A 12280-nucleotide genomic window follows, 5' to 3' on the forward strand; every position below is an offset into this window, starting at 1 on the left:
GTTGATTATGATGCCTCAGTCCCTCTGAATTTTGTTCTTCCCACAATATACCATGGCCACTGTAACCTTGATCATAAGTGTATGCAGAATTTGGTACATTTTGTGAGATGTGCAGGCCCAAGTAGCCCGAGTTCAAATGTCTGTGTTGCTAAATGCTTTTCTGGTCAGGAATCACTCGTACAGATGAATGATGCTGTTTCTCATATAGATCACATCCTGAAAAATCTGTGGGACTGTGTAGACTGCTGGAGTTTCTAAGCAGGAAAAAGAGTCCTAGATTCCAGGTGAGATTATTGGATATCCAAATGGACAACAACTGTGTGGGGAAGGTGTGCATACACAACATTCAGGAAAGTCAGGAAGAGATCCATGTGGCTGGGAAGCAAGTGATGTATTTGTATTTTGGGTGGTAATACATGCTGAAACTGATGGAGAAACAGGAAACGAAGATGGATGTGTGTGGATCCTAGGATGAATTATGATTTCACAGAATTAAACAGGTTGGCAATGGTGATTGTATAACTGAGAAGGAATGTATAATTAGCTCTTTATGAATGTCTTTCTCATTTGTATATGTGCTATTCTAGCCCCTTTTCTTTCTAATTTAGACTCTCTTCTGATTTTTGTCCCTTGAGTGGCTCTCTAGTGTGGTGGATTTATGCTGTTTGTTCAGCAGCATTCCTACTCTTCTGAATTCTGTCCCATGTGCATTTAAGATAATCTTGGTTTGCATTTCCACTTGCCTGCTTGTTTAGCTTTTTCTCCCAGGCCATTAGTTCTGTTCTGTTTTCTTGCGGGGAAAAAAATTTCTTTCTGTGGTAAAAGTAATTAAGTCTCCTATGTTAAAACTCTCTTCTCCAGGATACTCCAGATTTATTCTATTATGATTCCCTTGAAATCCATATATAATGTTTTGGATTGGTGATAGGAAAAGCCTGGCTTCTCCTGCTCCTTTTCCTTAGGAAGGAAGTTTCTGTGGCTGAGCTGGTTGGCAGCAGGTGGGTCCCAAAGCAGTACCTGCACCACACCATTAACAGCTATTTGCTGTGGCTCCAGAAGCTTAGCCTGTGGTGTTGTCTTCTTTTTATTTGTGCTACAGTTCTCAGCAGCTGCTCACATCGCTATCTTTTTCAGCTGCCTGCGTGTGGGCATAAAATCCATACAAGGATCACTGTCCTGTGGTTGTAATAGCAGAAAATAGATGTATTTTAATCTCTCAAAAGATCTTTAGATCTTTTCAAAGAGAAGTGAACTGTGATTGTGCAGGGTGAAAAGGGTCTTGTGCTTTTTAACTTCTATATGATGACACAAGGGACAACTGCATTTCTTTCTTCTTTTTCTGCTCTTTTTATTGATGCTGGGAATTCAAGGCTTGTTTGGCTCAGGGGAACCCACAGGATTTATCTTTTCTCTCTCTTTTGTACTTATTTGACTTTTTGCCAATGATTGGTTTAAAAGTATTTCTATTAGCTTTTTAACATTAATTGCATGAGGGTGCTGTTTCTCCACCTCAGCTGCAAGTGTGTACTGTAACCACCTCTCCGAAACTGGAATATTGTAAAACAAAGTAGAAAGAGCAGGTCAACCAGGGTCTGAAAATTTGTAAGCTTTTAATTTTTTCTTGCTTTTGAAGTTTGATCTGGATTAAAAGTTATGTAGAATGAGTATTTCCCTAGTTGCAGGAAAGATATTGAGTCAGGTGCAAAGTCAAGCCATGAGATCTAGGTATGGTCCTGGACCATCAGGGACTGGGGTGGGGACCAGGCACAGGCATGACACAGCTCAGGGCAGGATTCTGGCAGAGCTGAAATACAGATGGTGGGCTCTGCACTAGGAGATGCATCTGATGGGCTCCAAGGTGACACTGACCATGGCACATAAAGCCTGGTTGTGCTTCTCACGACTCTGACAAATATAACTTGCTGAAAGCATTTACTGGGATAATCTTATGGCCAAAGTCACTGTGACAAACTAGAAGTGCCCAGGAGAGCTGAAAGGTGGATGATGCTGACTGTGTGAGACAGAGACTCATGTAGAATCACTGCTGGCTTTCAAGTGGAGCAATTATCAGGAAACATGTAGAGGAGATAATATCACTGCAACATCAGGCTGGATGCAGCCTCCAGGAATCTGTGATTCCAGTCCATGCTCTTTTGTAACAAGACTTCTTGTACAGTAGAGGAAGAGGGAAGAGGACAACTACAATTCTTAGAACAGATGAAAAAGATGATAACTGTAACTGATTTACTCTAAAAATAATCAATGGACTTAGATGACACTTGCTACAAAAGCCTACCCTTCAAAAATATTTTTATGCTTTTGATCTGTGAAAGGATCTGCAGGGGATACTCAGGTCATGTTCATATCAAAATACCTGGTTTCAGACAAAAAATCAAGCACTTAAACCAAAAAATAATTCAGACTATGGTAGTATCATTTCTGTAAAAGATATGGATGTAAAAAGAGATGACAGTGGAGAACCAAGGTCAAAAATCAGACTCTTGATATTATCTGACTAATATTTGGTTTCCCAAGGCATTTGTCTTTTAAAGTAGAACACTCTTGTGGTAGGGGTATTTTCTACACAATGCACTTGGCCTTCTGCCAACAGATGAGTGCTCCAGATGGATACTAATGAAAGAAATATTAATGCACTGTAGCATGTCAATTATCTTGAAAAGGTCTCCAGCAACCATTTATCACTTAAATTTCACATCTTATAGCTTGGTACAAAATTGTGTTACATGTTAGAATAGTTCTGCCAAATTTGATCCATCATTAACTTTCATTTGTTGATAATTTGAACATGAATTTTTATTTAAGTTATGCATCTTTGTCAACTTGATGGAAACATCCAAAGTTATTATGCTGTCATAGATGAGTGATGGTGTTTCCCAGCATCAGAGAATCCACTGGGATTTGACTGTATTCTGAAAGGACTTTAAGGGTATAACCCCTGGCAAAAGTCCTGAGGCCAGGGACTTCTTGTTGTATTTGAGAGGAATGGGGTAGAGAGGGAAGGAAAAAGAAAAACAAGAGACAAGGAGAAAAATAGTTTTATGATTTAAATTGTATTCTCAGTTGCTGAATCATGCCCTGAAACTTATGGGTTTGGATTTTTTTTGTTTTAACCTTATCAGAATGGTGGCTTTCATTTCTAGGGTTACCAGGCTACCAAGCAAGACAGAATAGGTATAAAGCACAAAGGTAACAGCAGAGTAAACGTTATTTATCTAGGTGGGCTTCCTGGACTGGGTGATGTATCCCAGGTGCTAGAAAGCCAATGAAACCATTGCAGAGGATGTGATGCAGTTATAAGTTTAAGCAATAAGGAATATTAACATCAATGGTCTCTTACTAAAGATGAAGGGAAAACCCCAGAAGGTCAACACAGAAGCATCTCTTCCCATTGTGTTGGGGGAAATCCTTTGGCTGAAGGAGAATGTTGGACCTTTGGAGTATGAGATGGCTGCCCCCACCTACTAGTATGAGACAGCACATGGTAGGCTGTGGCCATTTGTATCTTGTTGTGCAATATTTCTGTGCAATATGGAGTACTGCAGAGCTCATCAACTTATTTTGCCTATAGCAGGCATGCTTCATCTGCTTGTCTTTTGAAAAGCAAACACTGGGCAGGTTAGATTTGTGCTGTTTTATTAAAGCTCTTAAAATTCTTGATGGCATGCAGAATTCTGGCCAAGAGAAATCTTGGAAAAGGTTACATGATAGTTTTTAATCATTGCTTAGTATACTTCTCTAATGTGCTCAGATACTTTTTTTACTGTTTTCAGGCCTCTGTTGAATAAACAGAATGGAAACCAAAGAAAAAGTGCCTAAGCAGCCAATAAATAATTTAACAAGCTTTTAATTTAGATGAGATTATATAAATTAAAGTCAGCAAGAAAGGGATGACAGAGGGTTAAACAGAGACTGTAGCTGTATGCAGCACCTTGGAAATTGAAGCAAAGCCTTGGCATTGGGAATACATATGTGTTTTTTTTTTTTTCCTTCCTGGAACTGCTGTGTCTGATCATTATTGTTGCCTGTGTCTAAATGGATAATGGAAATGAATTCTTCATGCAAAGCTCAGGATTATACATGCGTTGTATTTGTGCCTGTGTTTGATCTAATTTTCTCTTCTGAGAAACTGTAGCACTTTAAAGGCCTCAGGTGGTCTTTCTCATTACTTGGTGTAGTGATCAGATCCTTGCATTGTAAGTCAAGAGATCATGCTTGTAGTCATTTCTCTATTATCCAGGGTATTGGGAGGTTGGTGTAGGCTTTGGATAATATGTGTTGTCCAGAACAAGCTTGGAATGCAGTTTAAAGACCCTTGAACCACTGTTCTAAGCCCCCAGGATTTTGGAAAGGCTAATTAGCTCAAGTTGTGAACATGAAATACCTCTGCTCTGCTTCTACACAAAACCTAGGTGAGAAGCTGCAAAAATGAGTTGGTTGCTGTACCTGAGCTAATAAACCTTAGTTTAGTGTGCTCTGGAGCTGCATCCATAACCCAGGACAGTTAATTGGCAGCTTAAATAGTCTGACAGTGGCTGGGCAGAAGTGACAGAGTTGTCAGCATTTTGCACCTTTGTCAAGTTGACCTGACTTTACAGTGACTGTAATATATATATATGTAATAAATACAGCAGCTGGTTGTTACTGTGTGAGTTGCTCTGACCCCTCTGCTGCAGCCCTTGTGGGTAGGGTTGGGTTTTGCTTGTGTGAAGTCCTGGTGTGTGACAAAAACCATTGTGCAGGGTAGAGAGCGGAGAAATTACATTTCTCAGGCACCAGACTGAATGAAAACCTGACTGGTTTTGGGGGTTATGGTGATGTCTGTTTAGGGAATTGTGGTACTCCATGGACGAGATCTTTCCTGCTTCCCTCAGATTCTAAAGCTGAAGGCAGTGTTGTTAGGGCAGGCTGGGTTCAGAGGGAGCACTGCTGAGACACAGGGTCAGCTATGGGGCTGTCTCAAATGGACAAATGTCAGGTCCCCTACATTACCTCATGTTAACATCCCCTGAACCCTTAATACATCTGATTTTAATTTTATGTTGCTTTGAAAGCACTATGATTCCTTAGTGGTACATGAAGAAAATCACTCAAGTTGGCTTGTTTTGCAGCATGTTGAATAGTGCTCTGACAATGAGAACACTTCTTCATCTAACAGTAGGTCAAAGATATCTGATACATTCTTTCTCAGTGTAAGAAAACTTTCAAATTTTCTTAATAGTTTGTTATTTTCTGGTTTGTGTCTACATTATTCTAGAGCTTATCTTACACTTTTTAATGTACTTTGTATATATTTGGTACATCTTTCTTGATCTCTTGATATTTATATTTTATTACTTCTTGGTGTCAGTATCTCATCTGCTTAATCACTTAATCTCATTTACATAATAGCATTTAGAGTTGTGCTTCTCGTTTAGGTTTGTTGGGGAAAAAAGCAAACGTGGGCCATCAGAAAAAAAATAACACATCAATCCTGGTAAAAACGTTTCTCCCCCTCACTGAAAAAATTCAAAAGAAGAAAAATAAGCATTGATTGTACATTACAGGTCTCTGCAATAGTGTATATTTATGAAGAAGGGAGATGCTCCTTTAGTTCATGTATGTCTCTGAAACAGGGAAGATATGAGTCTGGCAGTCACAAGAACAATTTTGAGAATTTTTTTTCTAGTGATGATGCATATATTTCCTTTAAAGTAAGTAGGGAAGATTTTGGTGAAGTTTATTTCCTTGCTAGCAAAAAACTGTAGTCCTAATGTAAAAAACTTCATAGTAGGATTAAGTCTTTATATTAACAGGCTACTTAGCTTATCAGTGCTTACTTAATGTGACTTGGTCACCCTCCTTCTTGTTGTACCATGGAAAGCAGATGGATGAGAAACTTCTTACTGGGGGACAAGTCATGGGCAGTCACCTTAGCAGTGAGATGTAGGGGAGTTGTTGTGGAACTGATTTTACTCAAAATACTCTGTAAACAGGAATAACTTAAATTTCAGTTGCTATAAACTTTCTGCGTGTTGCCAATGTTAATAGATTTTGCAATGAAATTGGTCCTCAGGGAAAGCAAGAGTGACAACAATCACAGTTAGACAAAATTTTTGCTTCCTATATCCCCTATGGAGGTTCTGCTTTCTCCCATTACACACATTCATGGTTCATGTAAGTTTGTTATTGATTCAGTGTTGCTTTCCCTGCCTAGGTGACTTTTAGAAAAAAAGAAATGTAAATGTTAGGGGTCTTTGTTATTAGCCTGTAATGCCATTAAGTTGGATTCAGGAATGGGATCCCAGACTGACAGTGTCTCAGTGTTTTCTAATGAATGGCAAATAACCCAGATGGCTTCTGAAACATGCCTGCATTTTGCAGCACTGTGTGACCCAGACTGGTCTGGTCAGAATGACACCTGGACACCTCTGCTCAGCCAAGCATGGCTGGGGAGCAGTTCACCCTCATCTGGGGCTGTGCAGTGTGCATCAGTTGCTGTGAGGCTGTTTCTTTGTCCCCATGTCCACTTTAGCTAAGAGAAATCTGACTGCTGGAGTTGCAGAGCAGTGAATGAGCTCTGACAGCCTTCAGATCCCTGTGACTGAGGTTGTCTTGGTGCACAGCTGTGGGGGAAGGTTTTCCTGCAGGCTCTGGGCATGGCTGTGTGTACCCTCTTCCCTCTGGTCCTGGGCTGTGCGATCCCACAGGCAGGAAGGTGCTGGTTCTTATGCTGTTCTGCTGTCCTCCCCAGGAGACTGTTGCTTCTCCCAGGCTGGTGTGAATCAGAAATAAGAGTCCAGCTCCATGATTGTTAATCCCAGGCCAGGTGCTCCTTTATCATCCAGCAGACCAAGTGTGATCTGGACCACTGCTGTCAAATTAGCCAGGCAGCGCAGCGTGAAATCCGTGCTGGCTCAGTGCCTGATGCTGGAAGACAGATGTTACCTGATCCATGGGGGTGATTGGAGTGGTGCAGGCGGATAATACCTCAGCCAACATAAAGCTTGACAATAGCAAATTAACTTTTCAGCATTTGCTTGTCAGATTTGAACTGTCAGGCTGAGTTAATACTGAAGCAGTGCTTTGGTGTTTTTTTAGGAGCCCGAGGGGTAGCTCTGCAGTAGAGTCAAACAACAGCCTAACTACGATTCAACAGCTATTTATGTAAAGCTGCTGGTGAAATGTTGAAAGAAAATGAGTGGTTGTGTTTCCTCAACTGCTTTGGAAACCTTGCTGTGAGAGAGGTTTGAACGCAGTGAGCGCTGCAGCTCTTCCTAACCAGCAATCAGATTCTGCTCATCTTAGTTTTAGATGTAAAATGAGCAGTCTGAGCCTGGCTACCCATGTGCTGCCCGGGTGCAATGGCACTAAATGAAACCAACTGCAGATGAAGCACAATCAGGCATAGTGCTGAATGCTTTTTATTTCTTTGCTCTAAGATTTTAAGGATATTTTACTATTATTTTGGATTCTTCCTGTTTTTTTTTCCCACAGCAGGAGAAGGGGATTAGAGTAAAATGAGTTTTTCCTTCACATTATTAGCAACATGATTTGCTGTTTTAATGTTTGTAGTCTAGCAGTGTGTTAGATATATAGCTTTCTATATGTTTCTGTGAAAAAAGGAATGGTTTGAAATAAGTCTTTCCACCAAAAAACCCAAAATGCGTAATATACCAATTTATGAGGAAAATCTGATTATATATTCATGCAACTTAATTGTGCAATTTTAAGAGCTGTTTAATAGTTTACAGCTAGTTAGTACTCTCACTTTGAAATCCTGATCAGCTGCCATGAAGCATCGTTTCAACAAATGATAATTTTGCAGTCGGAGGAAGAAGTTGCTGAAAAGTCTTCTCTGTGAGATTGATGTTCTTAGCAAGATCTTACTGGTGCAGATAATTTGTGTAAATTTGAAGACTTATTCTTTGCAAAATTAGTTGATTTTCTGGAATAAAACTACACGGAGTGTCTTAAGGAAATAAATGGGTTTTAAAGGATTAATAGAGGAGGGCTTCCTTTTCACGGTGCTATTTACTATTGCAAAGTTATCCTAAGGGGAGAATTCTTGCTTTAACATATCTGGCATTGTCCTGTTGGAAACAGGTTATTGTTAATTTTTTTTAATGTGACCTACTGTGCTTTGTAGTTACCAGATGTTACAACAGTAAAATAAATAATATTGTTTAAGATTCTTTTAAAATATAATCTATAGGTATCCTGAATGTTGTTTTAAAGGTTTTATTTTCAAGCCATCAACATTTTCTGTTTGAAGTGAAATGATTTGATTCAGAAAAAGAAATGCATCCTTAGCAAGGCATAGGGTTTTTTATATATTCATATATGATCTAGGGGGACTTACTCTGATGCATCACAATGGACTGTATAAGTGATCACATTCATGTGACAGGAGATATTCATATAACACTGGTTGAATCTGTAGAGAATGAAAACAATAAGAATCAGGCCAGACAATTCTGATTTTGTGGGAAGAATTTTATCCTAATTGCAAGTATTAGCTTTCACACCGGTACATTCTTGAAAGCAGAATTTCATTGGTCATGAATAGACAGTCATCCTTGTGGCATGAGAGATGCTGAAATTGAGTGTTTGGTTTTGTTGTTTTTTATTTAATTATTTTAAAATACAAGTCCATGACACCTCTGATACTTACAGAAACAATATCACAGCTTATCCAATTATATGTTAGTACTATAAATAGATTTGAGATACTGGGGGCTTCCAAGGTGCTACAGGTACGTAGGAGATCGTCAAAGAAATTCTTGTGTTGTACAAAACAAATCTTACTCCAACATCAATAGAATGGCACTATTCTTTATCACAATAGAATTCAGTAACATTCAAAGAATTCACTCTTACAGGAAAAATATCAGAATCTAAAAATAAACTAATAAAACCTCCACTTTTTGCAGTGCATTTTTTCTTTAATTCTAAATTGCAGCTGATCAATGACATTCTCTATCCCATTGTATGAAAGGAATAAAAGTTGGGTTGGAAAAAAAATTGCTGCTTTCTAGGTCAGCACCACAGTTGTCCTTTAGAAAATGAGTGTTAGAAAGTTGAGGCCTTATTTGATGAATACTTGGTATGTGCCTGGGTGCATTGCTGAATCATGGTTTCTGTGCTGGAATTACAAGCTTCCTCCTAATTGAGTCCCCTTTGGGCTGTCTCAGAGTGTTGGCTGGCAGGGATTTAGATCCTGGGAATCCTGCACACTTAGAGCTTTTTTAGTTGAGGGAACGTCTTGTGCAGTAGGGAGCTTTGTGAACTTGTCTCTTGTGTGGGACAACTGATATATTAAACTCCTCTTGTTAAATAGAAGTCTGTGTTTCCATGTTTCCTAAGGTCACAATTTCTGTCCCTTTTGAGCACCCTGCACAGGGTGGTGGGGAAGGGTCATTTTAAGTTTATGATGAGTATTTGAGAAAGTCACCATTCAGGCTTGGAAAATATTGCTCACACAACTGAACAAGTCCACGCTTGTTGCAATGAGCTGTGGCCACTTGCTGCAGCTGCACTGCTCTTATGGTTTTTCTTAAGCTATGGGCCTTTTTGCTCTGAAAGGTTCTGAGTTATTTTCTGTGTGTTTGTATGCAGTTTAACAATAAAAAATACTTTTGCCATGGCTTTTTAATTTTTTTTTTTTTTTTTAAATTAGCAGCACTGATTAAGACAGCAGTTGACAATTTGGCCATTAGCCTCCATTGTGGTTTTCACAATACACCATTATTTTCTTTCTTCTTCATAGTGGGCTACTAGCCTGGAACCCTTCCAGTTCTGCTGCAGTGACAGGATGGGCTTCACAGAAATCTCTGGGCACAAAAAAAAGAAGTGACTCATCTCCCCTTGCTCATCTGCTCATGTACATCTTATTAGAAGGAAGTTTGTGTAATCATTTTGTTACAAATGTCAGGTAGAGATTCAGTCTTCTCTTTGCAGTCTGTTACATTTTTCACTGAAACAAATGTGTTCAAGGGAGCTAATACTATTTTAGAGGCAAGTGAGTGCCCAGGGCAGATCCTGCTCACCCACAGCAGCCCTGCTGCCTGTTCCGGCTGCTGCACCTCATTGCAGGAGGAGATGTGAAAGAAATGCTTTGCAGCTACAGCCCTGGTCGCTCTGGGAAACCAGGCACCCTAGCTAAAAATAGGCTCCTCTAAGTTAGCAGCTCTGCTTGTGAATGCACAGCCAAGAGAAGCTGATTTGTGTAATAAGTGATTTCCATGGACTGGCAACCAGGGCTAGTTGGGAAGAGACAGGCAGGAGAAAGAGTTGACAAAATGTAGTAGTTTTAATCCTGGCTTTGGCTATTTATGGAGTGCTTGATATTTCATCCTTTAATTTTGCTAACCATTGTGCATTTCCCTAATATCTCAGTCAGTGTCAGAGTTTGATCCCACTGAATGCTTTACTTACAGGAGAAAAAGCATTTGTCTTGGAGACTGCAAAGTTTTAGCAAATTGAGGACTGTGTGAGGAAAACAAAGAATTATTGTTTCTATTCTCTGGTCATGGGAGTTAAGTGGAGACTTCCTTGAGGCTGAAAATTCATCATCAGAGGAGCTTGATTTGAATTGTCTGTGTTCAGGATGTGTGCCTTCAGAGTAGTTTCCCTCTTCTCCTTATTCCTGTATGCCTTGGTCTCACCCCTCCCTCTGCAAAGCTCTCTGGAACCCCTCTCCTTTTCCGCTGTGCAGCTGAACTGAGCTCACCCTGCTGCTGGGGGTGATTCCTCTGCTGTGGGGTGATGCTGTAGGCATCAGTGTTTCATTTGGTACTGTGAATGACTCGTTTTATCAGCTAGGGAAGATTTTCAGCTAGCTAGTTTGTGGTACAAGGAGGAAAATAAAAATGGGGGTTGGGAAATGAAATAGATAAAGTCTTAAGTGGTCACAATTTAAATCTTAAATTGCCAATTGGATGACTGGCTAGAAAAAGGAAATGTGAGCAGAAAAAGAAGGCAGTAAACATGATGATTAAATGGATCTTACTCAGAGTAAATTATAGCATTCCCAAATGAAAGTCTTCTCCTTTACAGAGAAATCATTAAATGTTAAACTCACACTATTATTTGCGTTTCATTGGGTAGACTTGCATGTGCAGAAATATCCATTTTAATTAGTGTTGAAAAGAAGTCTCATGTACAGAGCACTGCCTGGTAGGTATTTTTATACTCTCTCTCCGTGAACTCATTTTATATGATGATGATTTCTTCTAATTTTTAATTAACATGTCTAAGTTAGAGTTGGGGAAAATGATCAGTGTTTCATTAACTGCCTCACACTTGGAGATCTATGCAAACTTAATTGATGTGGTTGCTACAGGGTACTTTGTCAAATGAGCCATCCTGCCACTACTTTTCTCCCCTTGCTTTTCAGTTCTATGAATTTGAGTGAAAGACATACTGCAACAGCATATAGTTTTACCTCCAAAATGACAACCTGTGATGTGGCATTATATTTCAGTGCAGTGTTTCACCAAGATTATTTTAAAAGATTTTACAGACAGTTTATTGGAAGATCTTTTGTGTATCATTGGTATATAGTGCCCCCCCTTTGCAAAGAGTGTATATAACAGTGTTTTGGAAAAGCAATGAGAGGTTTTCTTGTTCCTTCTCTGGGGAAAATTATTAACTCAACTCTGAGCATCACAATTTAAAATATACTCGCTCATGTATAACAAATACCCTGAATTCATAATATTTAATATCACAAAATATTGTTATTTGTTGATTTATTTAATTAGCCATATATATAAATGAGCTATAGTATCTCACTGGAACAGAACATTGAAATGTGTGAAGGCTGCATGGTCTAGTGGTAAAGGAGGTGTTCTTGGCTCTGATCCCAGCTCTGCCACCAACCTGTCCAATGACTGGCACCAAATCAGAGAACCTCAGAAGGAGTAGGTTGGAAGGGACCTTGGTGGGATCATCTGATCCAACCTCAACTGAGTACAACTATTGGCATATTAGACAAAATAATTTTTGTGGAGGAAGAGATTGTTATGAATAGTACTTGTTAGTGAGTATATTCCTACTTAGTATTATTCAATGGGTTTAGGTTATTGTAGCTGTAGTGTTACTGTTGCCATAATGTGATAATGAAAAAGGATAGGAAAACAGCAAAGGCAAAGGAGAGCTGAAACCCAATGATGCACTCGTTACTCGGACCACAAATTATGCCTAGAAACTGAGTTAGAGATTGTTAAGTCTGAGTAGCAATCCTATATCTGAACTTGCTTTATCTAAGAAAACCAATACT

General features: G+C 39.3%; 1 protein-coding gene across 9 annotated transcripts in view; it reads left to right on the top strand.

Annotated features, from left to right (window-relative positions):
* Positions 1–12280, top strand: part of SORCS2 (sortilin related VPS10 domain containing receptor 2) — a 533074-nt gene that overhangs the window by 144775 nt on the left and 376019 nt on the right. The gene's annotated exons all lie outside the window — the stretch shown is intronic.

Source organism: Passer domesticus, chromosome 4 (assembly GCF_036417665.1).
Source record: "Passer domesticus isolate bPasDom1 chromosome 4, bPasDom1.hap1, whole genome shotgun sequence".
Taxonomy (NCBI): domain Eukaryota; kingdom Metazoa; phylum Chordata; class Aves; order Passeriformes; family Passeridae; genus Passer; species Passer domesticus.